General features: G+C 43.2%; 1 long non-coding RNA gene across 1 annotated transcript in view; it reads right to left on the bottom strand.

Annotated features, from left to right (window-relative positions):
- Nucleotides 1-3,529: 3,529 nt before the first annotated feature.
- LOC111741142 overlaps nucleotides 3,530-15,705 on the bottom strand; it is a 49,752-nt gene continuing 37,576 nt past the window's right edge. Inside the window, exon 3 of the long non-coding RNA XR_002780904.1 lies at nucleotides 3,530-3,731. This is a non-coding gene — a long non-coding RNA (uncharacterized LOC111741142). The remainder of the gene's footprint in view (nucleotides 3,732-15,705) is intronic.

The raw sequence follows: 15,705 nt of genomic DNA, 5'->3' as shown, positions 1-15,705 counted from the left end.
GGGAGGAAGGTGGGAAGGAGACACGGAGCAGGCGGAGTGTAAAAGTGTTGAGGGGCAGACACCTATATGCGTATGAGATGCAGCCACAGTGGCCACCTTGACCCAGCCAGGAGTGCTGCATGCTGAGCTGCTCAGCCAGCCCAAAGTGGAGAGTGAGTCCACCAGCCTGCAACTTTTGCTGAGCCACTGGCCCCAACTCCAACTGCCCTCACTCCAGCCTATGCAGAAGGAAAGTCTTACTTTTCATTCTCTAGATTGGGGTTCAACACTCAAATGTCTACAGGGAAGTGAGCCAGCTATGGATTGGAAAGAATTGGTGAGCTTGGGTCTGATTAGATGCAAGTGGTCATGATTCAGCTTTAGGAGACTACCTAGAGACAATAAGAGCTAGAACTCAGAAAAAGGCTTAGGCCAGTGATGTAAATTTGGAAGTTGTCAGCAATTGAATGGTATTTAAAAGCCAGGACACTGGAGGAGATTATCAAGGGAATGAGTATAGACAAAGGTTAAAAAAAAAAAAAAAAAAAAGTCCAAGGACCTAGTCTTAGAGATGAGGCAGTGCTCTAACCAAAGGAGAATGAGAAAGAGCAACCAGAGAGATAGGAGGGGAGAGGGTGGCGGTGATCTGGATGCCAAGGATGAAGAGATGAACTCTTATATGCTCCAGAGAGGTAAGGGAGGTGAGGCCTGTGACTGAACAGCATGGAGAGTCCTTGACAAACATGGGTGTTTGTAAGTGGGAGGGCAAATAGTTAGAAGTGGTACTGGGGAGGCAGGTTTGCTATAGTAGTGTGGGCTAAAGCCTGATGGGAGCAAATGGGAGAAAGGAAGGAAGGAGAGGACTTGAAGGTAGCAAGAAGTCAATTCCTTCTAGCAGCTGTGCCATAAAGAGGATCAGACAAATTGGGTAGGAGTCTGAGGAGGATTATAAGGCCAAGAGGTTTTTCTTTAAGATGGAACCATTACAGTATTATAGACTTCCCAGTATTTCTTTGTGTTGATGAGAATAATTCTGGAAAGGGGGGAATTTCGATGATGTAGGTGAGAAAGGGGTAAATGTTGGCGTGAAGTCCTTGAGTAGACAGGTGACACTAGCATCTGGTATACAAAGGAGGGGGTTGTCCTTGAATAGGAGCATGGATGGTTCCCCCATATTAGGGACATAGGAGGCGGAATTGATGAGCAGAGGTGCAAGTGGGTGGGGGAAGCAGTGGGGAAGCCCCTGGAACTGTTCTGAGGGCTTCTCTTTTCTTCGCAAACTAGGAAGAGGTTGTCAGTGGAGAGTGAAGTAGAGGAGGGGGTGCGAAGCAGTCGGCTGGGAGTAGATTTGGGGATGTAGTATGATTACTGGGCAGCTTTTAGGTCTCATTTAGGGAGGCTTGTGTTCATTAATTTAAAGTGAAACTGGTCAGCCCATTGGGTTTTTCGTCAGTCCCAGGCAGCCTGTGGGTGTAGGTGTAGAGTGGGTAGGGGGCTGAGTTTAACCAGGGTTGTAGTTTCGCCAGGTGACTATACTATAGTGAGGGACAAGGGCGAAAGTATAATATTGAATCGTGGACTCTTAGCTGGGTAAAGAGGGAAGTGGGGCACGAGGGGGAGGGGGATGATGAACCTCCTTTTGGATCAGTAGGTTCTAGGAAGAATTGTCAGAGTGGGAGTACTGGAGGGAGTGAGTTGGAGAGAGGCAGTGTTTATCGGAGAGCAGGATGCATGACATTGAGATGATGAAGGGATTGCATTGATGGATAACAACTAATTCAAAGTCTGGCTATGAGAGTGAGAGGCTGAGGTATTGCAGAAGCCAAGATTGTGAAGAGGAGGCCAAGGGGCTGAGAGGCCCGTTCATCTACAGGAACGATGAAATAAAAAATGAAGACAGGAGGGGCCTTGGAGGGAGTTACAGCTGGCCGGGAGCTAAAATCTTAAAGAAATGAGGGCAAGTGCCAGGAGGTCTGTAAATGACTGCAAAAAGGTAGAGAAATGGGTGGTTTTGTCTGATTGCATGGCATTCAAACATGGGTGTTTGTAAGTGGGAGGGCAAATAGTTAGAAGTGGTACTGGGGAGGAAAATGGGCAGTTCCCACCCCTAGACCCAGAAACACAAGGATCACAAGAGGGAAAACAGCCACTGCTTGAGAGGCTGCTGGGGAAGCGGAGTCCTTACAGGAGAGGCAGTTTTCCATTAGAGCAAGAAGCACAGGAGACATTCCGAAATCAGGTTGAGGATGTGAGGGAGTTTACTGCTGCCGGACCATGAGTTTCAGAGAGTCCATGGAGGAGGGTGGGTGGTGAGGTCAGAAAAGGGAGATACAGAGCCAAATGGGGCGTAGAGTCCTGAGTGAGGGATGCCTTAAGAATTCTGGCCCAACGCACAGTGTAAATATATATATATATATATGCCTTACTGTTAAAGTATACAGCTGAAACTTACTGGATTTTGTTAACCAGGTCACCATAAAATTAATTAATTAGTTAATTACAAAAAAGAATTCTGGGCATCTGGTAGGGACTGATAGCAACAGGGATAAAAGGCCTGATGACAGCAGTTGTGAGGGGCCCAAGGCAGAGGGTGGTGGCAGGCTGGCTTTGTTGGGAGGTGGGCAGAGAGAGTACTGGTCAGGAGCCCTCTGCTCTCCTGCTGATGGTGGTCTGGAGGTCTGAAGAGGAGCAGACTTCCCAGAACAGGTGGAGCTTTGGGCTCCTTCTTTACTCCCAGGGAGGAATATTAATCAAAACATTCTCTATAGAACTAATACTAAAACCACAGACATGTCAATGAAAGAGAATTGCCCAGAAATAGACTCTTATAAATGGCATAATAAATCTATCTATAATAAACGTGGCCCTCAAAATAGAAGAGATAAAAAGCATGATTTTTTATCCCCAGGGACAACTGGTTAACTATTTACAAAAAGATAAATCCAGATCTTTACTTTAGATCTTATGCTAAATGAATTCAGGTGAATTGAAAAGCTAGTGTAAAAAATGTGATATTAGTGTAAAAATAGAAATAGACCCACACATACATGATTGATTGATTTTCAGCAAATAGTATCAAGGCAATTCAGTGGGGAACAATCTTTTCCAACAAATGATGCTGGAACTATTGATAACCACATGTGACATAATGAACCTTTACTGTTAAACCATGTATCATAAACAAATACTAACTTGATATGGATTATAAGTCTGTATGTATGAGCCGTATACAAAGTTACACATGCAAATATTATACAAAAATGATACACAACCCAATTTAAAAATGGACAAAAGACAAACTGAAGAAGAATTCACCAAAGAAGATATTTAGATAATAAACACATGAGAATATGCTCATCATTTGTCATTAGGGAAATACAAATTAAAACTAAACACTCACTAGAAGGACTAGAATTAAAGACTGACCAAATCAAGTACTGGCAAGACTGGGGTCAGTGGTTGCCCTGGGATGGATAGATCACAAAGGTGCATGAAGAAAACGTTGGGGAATTATGGGTATGTTGTGTGAACACAGCAAAATTTAACCTTTCTTCAGATGATAGACATTTGGGTTGTTGCCAGTTTGAGCTTGTGGCAGATGCAAACAAAGATTCACCACCCAGACTCCACTTCATTGAAGGATTTGCTGTCCAGCTGCAGGCAATGTGGTCAGAAGAAATCTGCAGCTGACAGCTTCTTCAGGGTCTGCCTGTGCTGCCTTGTGCCTTCCCAGAGCAGCTTGCATCCGGTGGCTGAACAAAACAAGGATATAGAGGATCGGCCATTTTCATCCCATATGGGACAATTCAGATGCACAATATTTGCTCCAGAGTTCCCTGCCAAGTTGGCTTGGACTTCCTTGAACCTGCATCAAAGTTTGACTTCTGCTCAGTACTGCTTCCTCTCCCTTCCTTTCATAGATGTTGATCCCTAATATCCCTAGTAAATATCTTGTATCCCAGACTCCATCTCAGCACTGCTTTCTGGAAACTTGACCAGGAAACTTAACAGGACTATTGCAAACAAAGCTTCTATGATCATTCTTATTCATGTTTCCTGTCCTATAAGCACTATTTTCTGTTAAGTATTTATCTAGGAATGGAATTGCTGGGCCATAGAGTATGTTATTTTTTAGCTTAATTGGATAGTACCGAACTGTTTATCAAGGTGGCTGTATAAGTTTTGTAAATTTATATGGATAAATATTTTTGCTAATATTTGGTATTGTGGCTTTTCAATTTTAGTCAATTTAGTTAAGTGCGTAGTGGTATCTCATCATGATTTTAATTTGCATTTCCATGATTACCAAAGAAGTTTTTTATGTTATTGGCCTTTGAGTTTCTTCTTTTTCAAAGAGCCTATCTTTTGCCCACTTTGTCTTTTTTGCAAGATTATTTATTTATTTAAAAACCACTTTATTGAGGTATGATTGACATATAAAAAGCTGTAATGTTTTCTATATGCAACTTTATGAGTTAGGATCGCTCATTTTTCTATTGGGTTGTCTTTTATTATTAATTCTTGTGAGTTCCATATATATTCAGGATATAAGCCCTTTGTTAGTTTTACCTATTGCAATTATCTCCTGCTACTTCGTAGTTTGCCTTTTCACTTTCTTATGTTGTCTTTTGATGAACAGGGATTCTTCATTTTATCTATCTTTCTTTTGTGATATCGCTTTTTGTGCTCTGTTTAAGAAAATTTTTCTTACCCAAGATTATGAAGATACTCTTCTTTCTACATTATTATTCAAACCCTTTAATTCTGCCTTTCTAATAGGTCCATATGTCCCTGGAGTTGATTTTGGTATATGGTGTGAAGTAGGGGTCCAATTTCATTCTTTTCCCATACGGATACTCAATTGTTCCAGCCAAGTTTACTGAGATTCTGTCTTTTTGCCACTGCTATACACTGCCATCTCTGTCAGAAATCAAGTGTCTAGATGTGTGCTGGTCTGTTTCCATAATCTCATCCCTATTTCATTGAACTGCCTATCCCTAAATAATGTCACACTCTCTTAATTACCATAGCTTTAGAGTAATCTGGTAGAACAATTCCTCTAACCTTGTTCTTCCTCTAGATTGACTTAGCTATTCTTGACCTTTTGCATTTCCATATAAATTTAAGAATCATTTTGTGAAGTTCCACAAAAAATTCTGATAAATTTTCATTAGAAATAAAGTTGAATCCATAGATCACTTTGGGAAGAACTGACAATATTTGTAATATTGAGTTTACCAATCCATAAACACCATTATCTTCACTTATTAAGATCTTTAATTTCTGTCAGTAATGCTTTCAGTTTTTTGCATTGGAGACTTACTCAACTTTAATTAGATTTATTCCTAGTGATTTGGTATTTTAAATTGATATTACAAATGCTATCCTTTTAAAATATAATGTTCTCTTTGTTGCTGTTAAATACATTGATTTTTTGGTTATTGATTCTTTTTAAGCCCAGGAAACCTGCCGAACTCTCTTAATAATTCTAATTATCTATAGATTATTTTTAATTTCCTTTGAACACTATTATATCATCTATAAATAATGGCAGTTTTGTTTCTTCCTTTTCCAGTCCTTATTCCTTTCCTTTCTTCACTGTGCTGGCCAGGACCTCCAGTATAATGTTGAATAAAAGTGGTAGTAATGAGTATGGGTTTTTTTGTTCCAATTTTCAAGGGAAACTTTCAATGTTTCTCCACTAAATATGATGCTTGTGTTAGCTATTTTTTTTTTTTTAAAGACAGCCTTTATAAAATTAAGGAAGTTCCAGTTTGGCAAAAGTTTTTTAAAATTATTTATTTATTTATTTAATTCTATGGATGTTAAATTTTATCAAATGCTCTTTCTGTATCCATTGAGACAAACATAAGATTTTTTTCCTCTAATCTGTTAATGTGATAAATTACATTAACTGGATGTTAAATGTTAAGCAAACATTGCATTCCTAGGATTAATTATAACTTGATCATATGCACTATTCTTTTTATATAATATTAAATTTTGTTTAATAATACTTTATTTAGAGTTTTCGTATCTATGTTCGTAAGTGAGATTGGCCTTTAATTTTCCTATACTGACTCTGTCAGATTTGGGGATCAGGGTCATATTAGTTCTATGAAATGAGTTGAGGAGGATAATTTTTGTTTTTTGGGAGTAAAAATTCTAAAATTCTAAAACAGTTTATGTGTTAATGGATTTTTATTTTCCTTGAATGTACAATATAACTCACAGGTAAAGCCATCTGGATTTGGAATTTTCTTTGTGGGAAGATTTTAAATTACTGACTTGATTTCTATAATAGTTATGGGACTATTCAGGTTTTCCATTTCTTTATGAATATCTTTTATTAAGTTCTTATTTCTAGGGATTTTTCCTTTTTATCTAAACCTTTTACATTTATTGGCATTAAGTAGTTCATAGCATCTTCTTAGTACGTTTTAGATGTCTACAGGACCTCTAGTAATGTCCCCATTCTTCATTCTTCATATGAATTATTTGTTCATTCTTTTTTCTTTATTAGTCTCACAAGTCTTATCAATTTCTTTATTTTTTGAAGAACAAAGTTTAGTATTAAAAAAATTCTCTCATGTGTATGTTGTTTTTATTCATTGCTTCTCTTATATTTATTTCATTCTTTTACTTTCTTTGAGTATAACTTCCTGAAATTCATCCTTGGCTCATATTTTCAACAATTCTTCTTTTTAAGTGTATACGTTTAATGCTATAAATTTTCCTCTAAATACTACCTTAGCTACACTCGCACTTTTTATGTACAATATTTTCACCATTACTCAGTTCTTCTTATGAATTTATAGAAGTTCTTTATATATTCTGGATATAAACCATTTACTAATTACAGTTGACCCTGAAACAACGTCGGGGGTTAGGTGCACCAACCCCTGCATAGTCAAAAATCCACTTATAACTTTTGACTCCCCCAAAACTTAACTACTCTTAGCCTACTGGAATGGTGGCACTCACGTGACACCATTCAAGTCCATTTATTCTCTTAAAAAAAAAAACAAAAATTTAACTACTCTTAGCCTACTGGAATGGTGTCACGTGAGTGCTAGGCCAGCCCCAGGACCCACTGGAGGTCAGATAAGAACTCCTCAGCGCAGCTGGATTCTGCTGCATGAAAGCCCCAAGTGGATATGGGATAAGAGAAGACAGAAATGCACACAGACAGCAGGGAGGACAAGTTTAAACCATATTGGAAACTCTGTCCAACTCAGGCTGTTCAAGTACTTTAACAAAGTTGCCTATTTTGAAGCTGAAGTCCTAAGGAGGAGTCGCTACCAATAACATAAGTAGTCAACACATTTTTTGTATGTTATATGTATTATATACTGTATTATTATAATGAAGTAAGCCAGAGAACAGAAAACTTTATTAAGAAAATCATAAGGAAAACAAAATACATTTACAGTACTGTGCATATTTATTGAAAACAAATTTGCATATAAGTGGACCCATGCAGTTAAAACTTATGTTGTTCAAGGATCAACTCTATATGTTTTGTAAATATTTTCGCTTTCTCTGTATCTTGCCACTTCACTCTTGTAATGATATTTTGATGAACAGAACATTTTAATTTGGTATAGTTCAATTTATGCATTAATTTTATGATTTTTTGAGTGTGTCTAGCTTAATAAATTTTTCTCTAACATGATATCATGAAGAGCTTCTTCCCCTATGGTATCTTATAAAGCTCAGGAAGAATAACTCACTTATAAAAAATAATCCTAAGGATATTATTATAGCATGAAAATAATAATAATAAATTTTAGATGAGTTAGATAAACAATAAAATAAGGTATATCTCTAATGAAATATTTTGTAGCTATTGAAAAGTCATGATATTCCAAGATTTGCACATAAATCTTAACTATTATTTCACTTCATCACAAGCAAATATGTACATATTATAATTATTTTAAAATCACACTTTAAAGAGCTTTAAATCACATCTAATAATGCTCAAACATGTAATTTTTTATTGAGGTGAAATTTACATAACACAAAGATAACCGTTTTAAAATGAATGATTCGGTGGCATTTGGTATATTCACAATGTTGTGCAACCACCACTCTCTAGTTCCAAACATTATTATCACCTCAAAAAGAAATTCTGTACCCAATAAGCATTTCACACTCTCCATTCCACACTTCCCGCATCCACCAACACACACACCAAAAGCATAGGCAACCAAAGAAGAAATAGATTAATTGGACATCATCTAAATTAAAAATTGTGTGCTGCAGAGAGCATCAAGAAAGTATAAAGACAACCCAGAGGATGACAGAAAATTTTTACAAATCACATATCTGACAAGGGACTTTTATCTGGAATATATAAAGGGCTCTTATAGAGAAAGGGCTCAATAATAGAAAGACAAATATCCAGCTAGAAAAATGGGCAAAGGATCTGAATACACATTTCTCCAAAGAACATATACAAATAACCAATAAACACATGAAAAAATACTCAACATCATTAGTCATCAGGGAACAGCAAACCAAACCATAATGAAATACTACATCACACTACTAGAATGGTTAGATAATAACAAATGTTGGAAAGGATGTGGAGAAATTGGAACCCTCATACGTTGCTGGTAGGAATTTAAAGTAGTGCAGCTGCTTTGGAAAGTAATCTGATGGTTCTCCAAAATGTTAAACATGGAGTTACCATATGACCCAGCAATTCTACTCCTAGGGATATACCCAAGGGAAATGAAAACATATGTCCATATAAAAACTTGTACATGAGCATCCATAGTATTCTCCATAATATCCACAAGGTAGAAAGAGCCCAAATGACCATGAACTGATGAATGGATAAACCAAACAAAGTATATCCATGCAATGGAGTATTATCCAGCCATAAAAAGGAATGAAATTCTAATACATACTACAATATGGACGCACCTGGAAAGCATTAAGTAAGTGAAAGAAGTTAGTAATAAAAGACCACATGTTGTGTGATTTCATTTAAATAAACACACAGAAAAGGCAAACCCATAAAGACAGAAAGTAGATGATGAATGATTTCTAGGACTGGAGGTGGGGCATGGTAGGAAAAGATAATGACTCCTAATGGGTATGGTTTTTTGAGGAGGAAGGTGATGAAATATTCTAAAATTGATTGTGGTGATCGTTGCACAAATCTGTGAGTAGACTAAAAACCATTGAATTGTATGCTTTAAATAGGCGAATTGGATGGTATGTGAATTATATCTCAATCGAGCTGTTTATCTAAAAAAAAAATCAATGGATCTGACAGTCAGGAGGACTCTGGGTGATCCCCAGCCAAAGCCATTTCAGTGTGATGGTGGGTTACAGTCTAGAAAGTGTGCCAGCAAGGAAGAAAGGAAAATACATGGAGAAGACTCTGGAGACTCATCTAGCCATGAAGGCAACAGTGAGCCTTGATGGAAGGGAAGTTTGGGGAGTGTGTACTCTCAGGCCCCCATAAAGACACATTATATCCCTCAGCCTGAGAATCAGCTCCTCAAAGAAGCCAGTGAAGCTGACTCCTTGGGCCTCTAGAGCATTCTCTCCCAATGCTGACCAGACCGGCCAGGCCAGTCCTCTCTTTTCTATACCACTAAAACTTAGCCACCTGGAAAGGCTTACCACACCCGGCTTCATCTTGGAGCCCTTCCCTGGAGGTGCCAGCTCCCAATGACCTCTCCTTTCTCAGCCTGCTTTTGCATTGCATACAAGATGTCATCACCATATCATATATTACACTTTACGGGAGCAGCTTGCAAGTATGGGGAAGATGCAGGCACATACACGCACACTGCTTCCCCAGCCTGTGAGGACAAGGGGACCCATGAATGGTTCCAGCCTATATATCCTGACTCTAACTCCAACTTGCTCAAGCAGGGCATCTGCAGCCTCCTGCTTGGTGCCCGAAGGATTTCTGGGAGCTCCAGGGAATGCACGGGAGGTCCCGTGCAGAATCTACAGTCTCTTTCCTCTGCTGTTCTTCTGGTCACTCCCTGCTTCCTAGTGAGGATGCAGGTCTTTCTAGTGTTGGCTACACTTTGTCAAAGGGATCCCTCAGCAGCACAGCTTAGATGCCACTACTTTATCAAAGCAATAAGAAAGCCCATTTTTGATGACCAACTTTGCTCCTCTGCTTTCTGTGGAGTTAGACATGAGACCATAGAAGGCTAGGCTCAAGATATGTCCTAGTGGAGAAATCACACTGAAAGTAGCCTCAAGCTGCAATCTCAGCCACAATCTATAACCTCTAATCAGCAGGTTCTCTGCATAGGCCATGGGATTCCCCAAGGATGACCAGGTATCTCATATTCACCTGAGCTGGGGAGTAGGAGATTGCATGGAACCTGGGACCCAGAATCTTGAGTCTGCCGAACTCATTCATTTAGCATTCTCTTATGACCATCACCCCTCCTTGGGCTTCTGCAGGCTGGCTTTCCTTTGAGGAGATGGTCATGGAATCTGGGTTTCTAGGAAAGCCATGTTTACTTTGGTGCCTATGTGTTCTTACCCATTCCATCTGAGCCAGAGCCAGCAAGTGAGACATATTTATTAATCCTTGGGCCCCAATTTTTTTCAGAAAAGCGCAAGTCCTATGAGACTGAGCTTCAGTGGGGAAAGGACCTTCTGCATACTCTGCCTCACTATTGGAGAACAAAGATGCTCATTAACTAGCATATGAAGTAAAGGCTCTGATAAAGCCTGCAGTAAGTACTGTTTAGCTTTTTTGAACAGTGTTCTGGAAACATATTTGTTCATAGGATCCTTTCTTGTCCACTCCACCATCATCCAGGAGCACATTGCTCAACAATGAAGTCTAATACCTGTGACTGGCATTTGGGGACCAGCCTACAAGTCTCATTGGCCAACCTGTCTCCTTTCCTGCCACCAGGTTTCCTCTTCATATTTGACACGTTTTCCTCCTTCAAGGCATAGCCCACAGCTTTCTCCACCTGCTGTGGTGTCAGTATCTCAGAGGAATCTATTCCCTTGAACACCCAAAGACCCCTCTCCCCACCTCATATCCACAGCTGGCTATTGCTTTCAATATTGAATATCCTTCAGTATTCCTGATGACTGTCCTTTCCCCATACTCCTTTCTAAGTCATTCCTTGCTGCTCTGAGTTGCCCTTGTGAAGCCATAGGCATGGGATATCACACTTGGCAATAAGCCAAGGGGGCAGGACTGGGCCTTGAAGTGTTTTGTTCTCAGACCCTGACCCCTCCCTCAGCTTCTCTACCTCAAAGGAACTCTGTCTCAGGCAGCTGAAGAGCAGGGGGATGATAGAAGGTAGAGATGGGGGTGGGGCAACAACCCAGTATTAGCTTCTCTCATGGGCAGGGGCCAGAGGCTGTCTCCATGCCTGAGCCTGGCACCTGATGAATAAAAGATCAATGATGGTTCTAAGAGAGAAGCCCCCACCCCATTCCCTGTCTCTCAAGTCCAGGACACATTCTCCATGAGAGAATTGGCCATTTCCCAAAACTCAAGACACATCCTGGCCGGAGCTGGCTGTGGGCCTGGCACCCCCGGGGCAGCCGGGCAGGGCGGGGTGTCCTGGAGATCTGAGTATGGGCCTCACACCCAGGCCGGGCCAGGACACCCCGTCCTTGGCCGAAGCCCAAACCGGCTCTGTTTACAGAATGTCAGCTCTGTTCCCCCTCCCCCACCCACCACTTCCCCTAGAGTCCTGGGGGGCTGGGAGAGGGCCAGGCAGGACCTGAGGGAGACTAGGAGGCGGCCAAATCCCAGGTCGGTCTCCCAGTCCCCCTCCCCTTCTTGGCTCCGAGGGTCTATCCGCCCCCGTTTTCCAGTCTTCTGGTTTCCCCTTCAAAGCATAGGTGGGAATGTGCATTTCAAAACAGAAATCTGCAGAACACAATGCTTAATCCCAAGGAAAGTTTAGCTAATGGTAGAAAGATAGGCATTGTGCCGGCAGGCGCAGGGAGATTTTCCTAGGAAAGGGGCTTACTGGATACCCTCAGACAGCTGGGAAGGAGGCTCCCTCTTTCTTCAGGACCCTAAACCCTTGAATCTCTATTTTTCCAGAACTGCCAGAGGGACTTGGCACAAATTAGATGTCACTCGACGGGCAGGCTGGGGGCTTTCGGGGGTAGCGACATCTTGAGATAAGGCCAACGGCCGGCGGGGCCGCAGTGACTCAGCTCCTGCAGGCTGCAGGGAAGCTCAGCGGGCCCCACAAGAGCCAGACAGGGGAGGCGGGGCCTGATCTGGGACGCCCCGCCCCCTCCCCGTGCCCTGGCTCCGGGAAGGCCGGCCCACCACCCCCAACTTCCCAGAGGCGCCCGGATTTCCCACGGGTTTCCCCGTTTGCTGCAAATAGTAACAAACGCTAACACTTTTGGAGCGCTCACTCTGTGCTGGGCACTTTGCAGGCACTGAGTCTTTTGTTACCTCTAACAAGGCTCTATAGTAGGCGCCACTATTATTCCATTCAGAGACAAGGAAATTGAGGCTCAGAGAAGCCAAGCGACTTGCTCTAGGTCACACAGCTACTGGGTGGTAGGGGCCACAGTTTCCAAACCCGCAAACCCCTCTTGCCCCTTCCCAGCGTCCATGTCCTGTCCTTCCGGGTCCTAACGGGTTCTCCTGGTGGTGCCTTTCTTGGCAAAATCAGGAACCTGGCAATCCCCTGGCCTAGGGGCTAATTCGATAGAAATATTTATCATTTTAAGGCAAATCCTGAGGTATTGATTACGTGTCTGCTGAACTCCCAGCCTGGTTTCAGGTGGTGGCAAAGTTCCCCAGCCCTGAGTTTCCCCTTGACCTCCACTCTGAGGGAAACTCCTGGGCACAGTGCTGGGTCTCCAGGGAATACTGCCCCACCAGCACCCAACCTTGTCCTCTGGAGAGATGCAGTCTCCAGAAAGCCCCTGCCTTGCTCACAGGTTACCCCCCAAACCTGGGGCCTTGCCAAGTGAGAAGCAGCAAATGCACACCACCTAACTGCTGCTGGCTGACCCCTGCCGATGTGGGGTCAGGGCCAGGACAGTGCCACAGAAAGCCAAGTCTGAGCCTCAGAAAGGGGTGAGAAGCAAGAGCAGCCTGCACCCTGGGGCTGCCCTTGGAGGTTGTGAGCTCCCTGTTATCTGGGGTAGGGAAGCACCTGTGGAAGAAATGATTCAAAAGGAAGGTGGGATGAGATGACCTTTAAACCCCAAATTCTTCTATTCTATGAGTCAGGCAGTGTCCAAGTGAATGACTTGTTCTGACAGCTGCTTAAATGGAAACTTTCCCAGACTCTCCCACTTCCTTCCCCTTTGACTTCTTTTTGCTGGGCCCAGGGATCTTCCTCCTAGAGACTCAGAGACTAGGAGTAAAGAAGATCACTCCCACATCTCCCTGCCTCAATTTGCCGCTCTGGCCACCACATGAGTTCTGGGAGCTGAGAGGCTCTGATTCCTGGGAAGGAAGGAAGGAAGGAAGAAAGGAAGGAAGAAAAAAAGAGAGGGAGGGAGGGAGGGAGGGAGGGAGGGAGGGAGGGAGGGAGGGAGGGAGGGAGGGAGAGAGGGAAAAATCTTGAGATGAGAGATTGCCTCTGTGGTCAAGTTGGTTTAACCTAGGCCCCAATCTCAGCTCTAACCTCTTCTCCCAGATACATGACCTTGAACAATGTCACTTTACCTCCCAGGGCCTCAGCAAAATGAGAGAACTCTAATACCAACCACCTTTCCTGTGAGGGTTGTTGGTAGCAACGAGTGAATACTGTGGGTAAGGTCTTCTCAAGCACAATCGTGTGATGGTACCCAGCAGGCATTCCAGCTATACAGGGCAGACATCATTCTTTGTGGTTCTATCTGAGGAGGTAAGTCTCCAAGGACAGGCAAGTTTGAGTGGGAGAAGAGGGAGAGAGAATGGGGCCTGAGTAAGGGCTGCAAGGGGTGGGTTTCCTGCAGTGGGAAGGGCTATGGCCTGTGATCGGGGGACCTGTGTTCTAAGCACCACCTCTGTGCCAGGGCCATGTGGTACTAGGTGCTACACGCACACTGTCACATTTAATTCTGTAAGTCAAGTACTGTTATTACCCCCATTTTATGGATAGCAAAATCAAGGCTTAGAGAAAGGTTAAGCGACTTGCCAGTGGAGGAGCCGAGATTCGCAGCCAGGCAGGATTACTCTGGAGCCCTGTCTTTTCTAAGTCCTGTCTCTGCTCCTACCATGGTCTTAGAGGCCGGTACCCAGTGGCCAGGAAGACTGTGCCCAGTCCTCCGAGATCCCTGCCCTTGCTTAGCACCCTCCCTCTGCCAGCTGCCCTGTCCTGCCAGAGCAGCTTTGGCCAACCAGACATCTGGCATCATGGCTGTATTGGACTTTTAGTAGAGACTAGGGTTGACAGGGGCTAGGATCAAAGGCCTGAATGACAGGAGATAGAGAGGATGTGGGGGAGGGGTCTTGGCTGGTGCTGAATCTTGCACAGCAAAAAAAGAGAGGAAGACTGGCAGGCAGGCAGCCATCCCCATCTACCTTGCACCCAAGAACCAAGCAGTGACCTTAGGCACCTTGTTACCTGAGACCAGCTCTGGTTCCACAAAGGTTGAGGAAGGTTTTAGACAGTTATTCGGGGAAGCTGGAAGACTGAGGCTGCCCTAACTATAAGGTGATACTGGAGGACCCCAAGGCCTCCCTCAAGTTCTCTGCCAATATCCTATCAGAGTCATGGTCTGGCCTGGGGCATCCCCTAGTCAAAGTCCTGCACTGCAGTCCTGTGGCCATCATGGAAAACCTCTGTCCAGTGGCACTGAGCCCCCAAAAGGGGCCCCCTCCCCTTTAGACAGAAGAGCCCCCTCCTTGCCCTCTCAACTCCACTCCCAGTTGACTCTTCATCTTTCCTTGGAAACAAATTGTTCCCAACTCTGAAGCATCATAATTTCCCCCAAAGAGCAATCTCGAGAATGTCAAGGGGAAATTATTGAATTATCCTGGTTGGCAGAAAAATCTAATTTATAGCAAAGCATTTCTCCTGAAGTTTTAATAGATTTTTTTTCCTCCGATGGATTTTAATGCGCAATTGTTTCCCGGGCTTGGAAATTTACTTTGAAGCAGTGACATCGCTTTCAGTTCTTGATTTATTGCCAGTTTCCTGCTTTGAGCTTGATAGCAAACCCAACATCCTATTTTCCCCTAAACATGAATGGCCTGTGCTCTCTGGTCAGCCTGCTGGACCAGATATCGCATGGCACTGCCCTCTCATTAAGGGCGTAAGGGGGCCTGGAGACCTGGCTGAACCCTCCCTACCCTCCTTACCTGGCTCCCAGGGGCAAGTCTCCTCCTTGAGGATTTTGCTAGAGTGGAAGCTCAATGCCACATCTGTGAGAATGGTATGCTACTGGTGTGTGGGGACCAATGGGGGCAGGGCATGGCTAACTTTCCTCTCTACCTACTTCCTGACTCCCAGCCTGTCAAGGTGCCTGGCACAAAATAAGGGGTCAGTCAACAGGTGTCAGTTGAAATAGAGGGTGGTGTGGCTAAGTGTCAGAGTCCTGCTTGGGCCAATAACAGTTTAGGCTCCCACTAGCAAAGGAATGTTGTTTTGACATTTTTACTCAGGCTCCAGTCCATTAAATTGGGATCGTCTGGGCATAGCACAGGGGGCAGCAGGCAAGGTGCTACCTACAGGTCTCAATTTATGGGGGCATGGCCAGCTCTGGGGAAAGGGAATGGAAGACAAGATGGAATCAGAAAAATGC

This window comes from Pteropus vampyrus, unplaced genomic scaffold (genome assembly GCF_000151845.1).
Source record: "Pteropus vampyrus isolate Shadow unplaced genomic scaffold, Pvam_2.0 Scaffold74, whole genome shotgun sequence".
In the NCBI taxonomy this organism is placed as follows: domain Eukaryota; kingdom Metazoa; phylum Chordata; class Mammalia; order Chiroptera; family Pteropodidae; genus Pteropus; species Pteropus vampyrus.
This window is presented reverse-complemented; position numbering and strand designations above follow the sequence as displayed.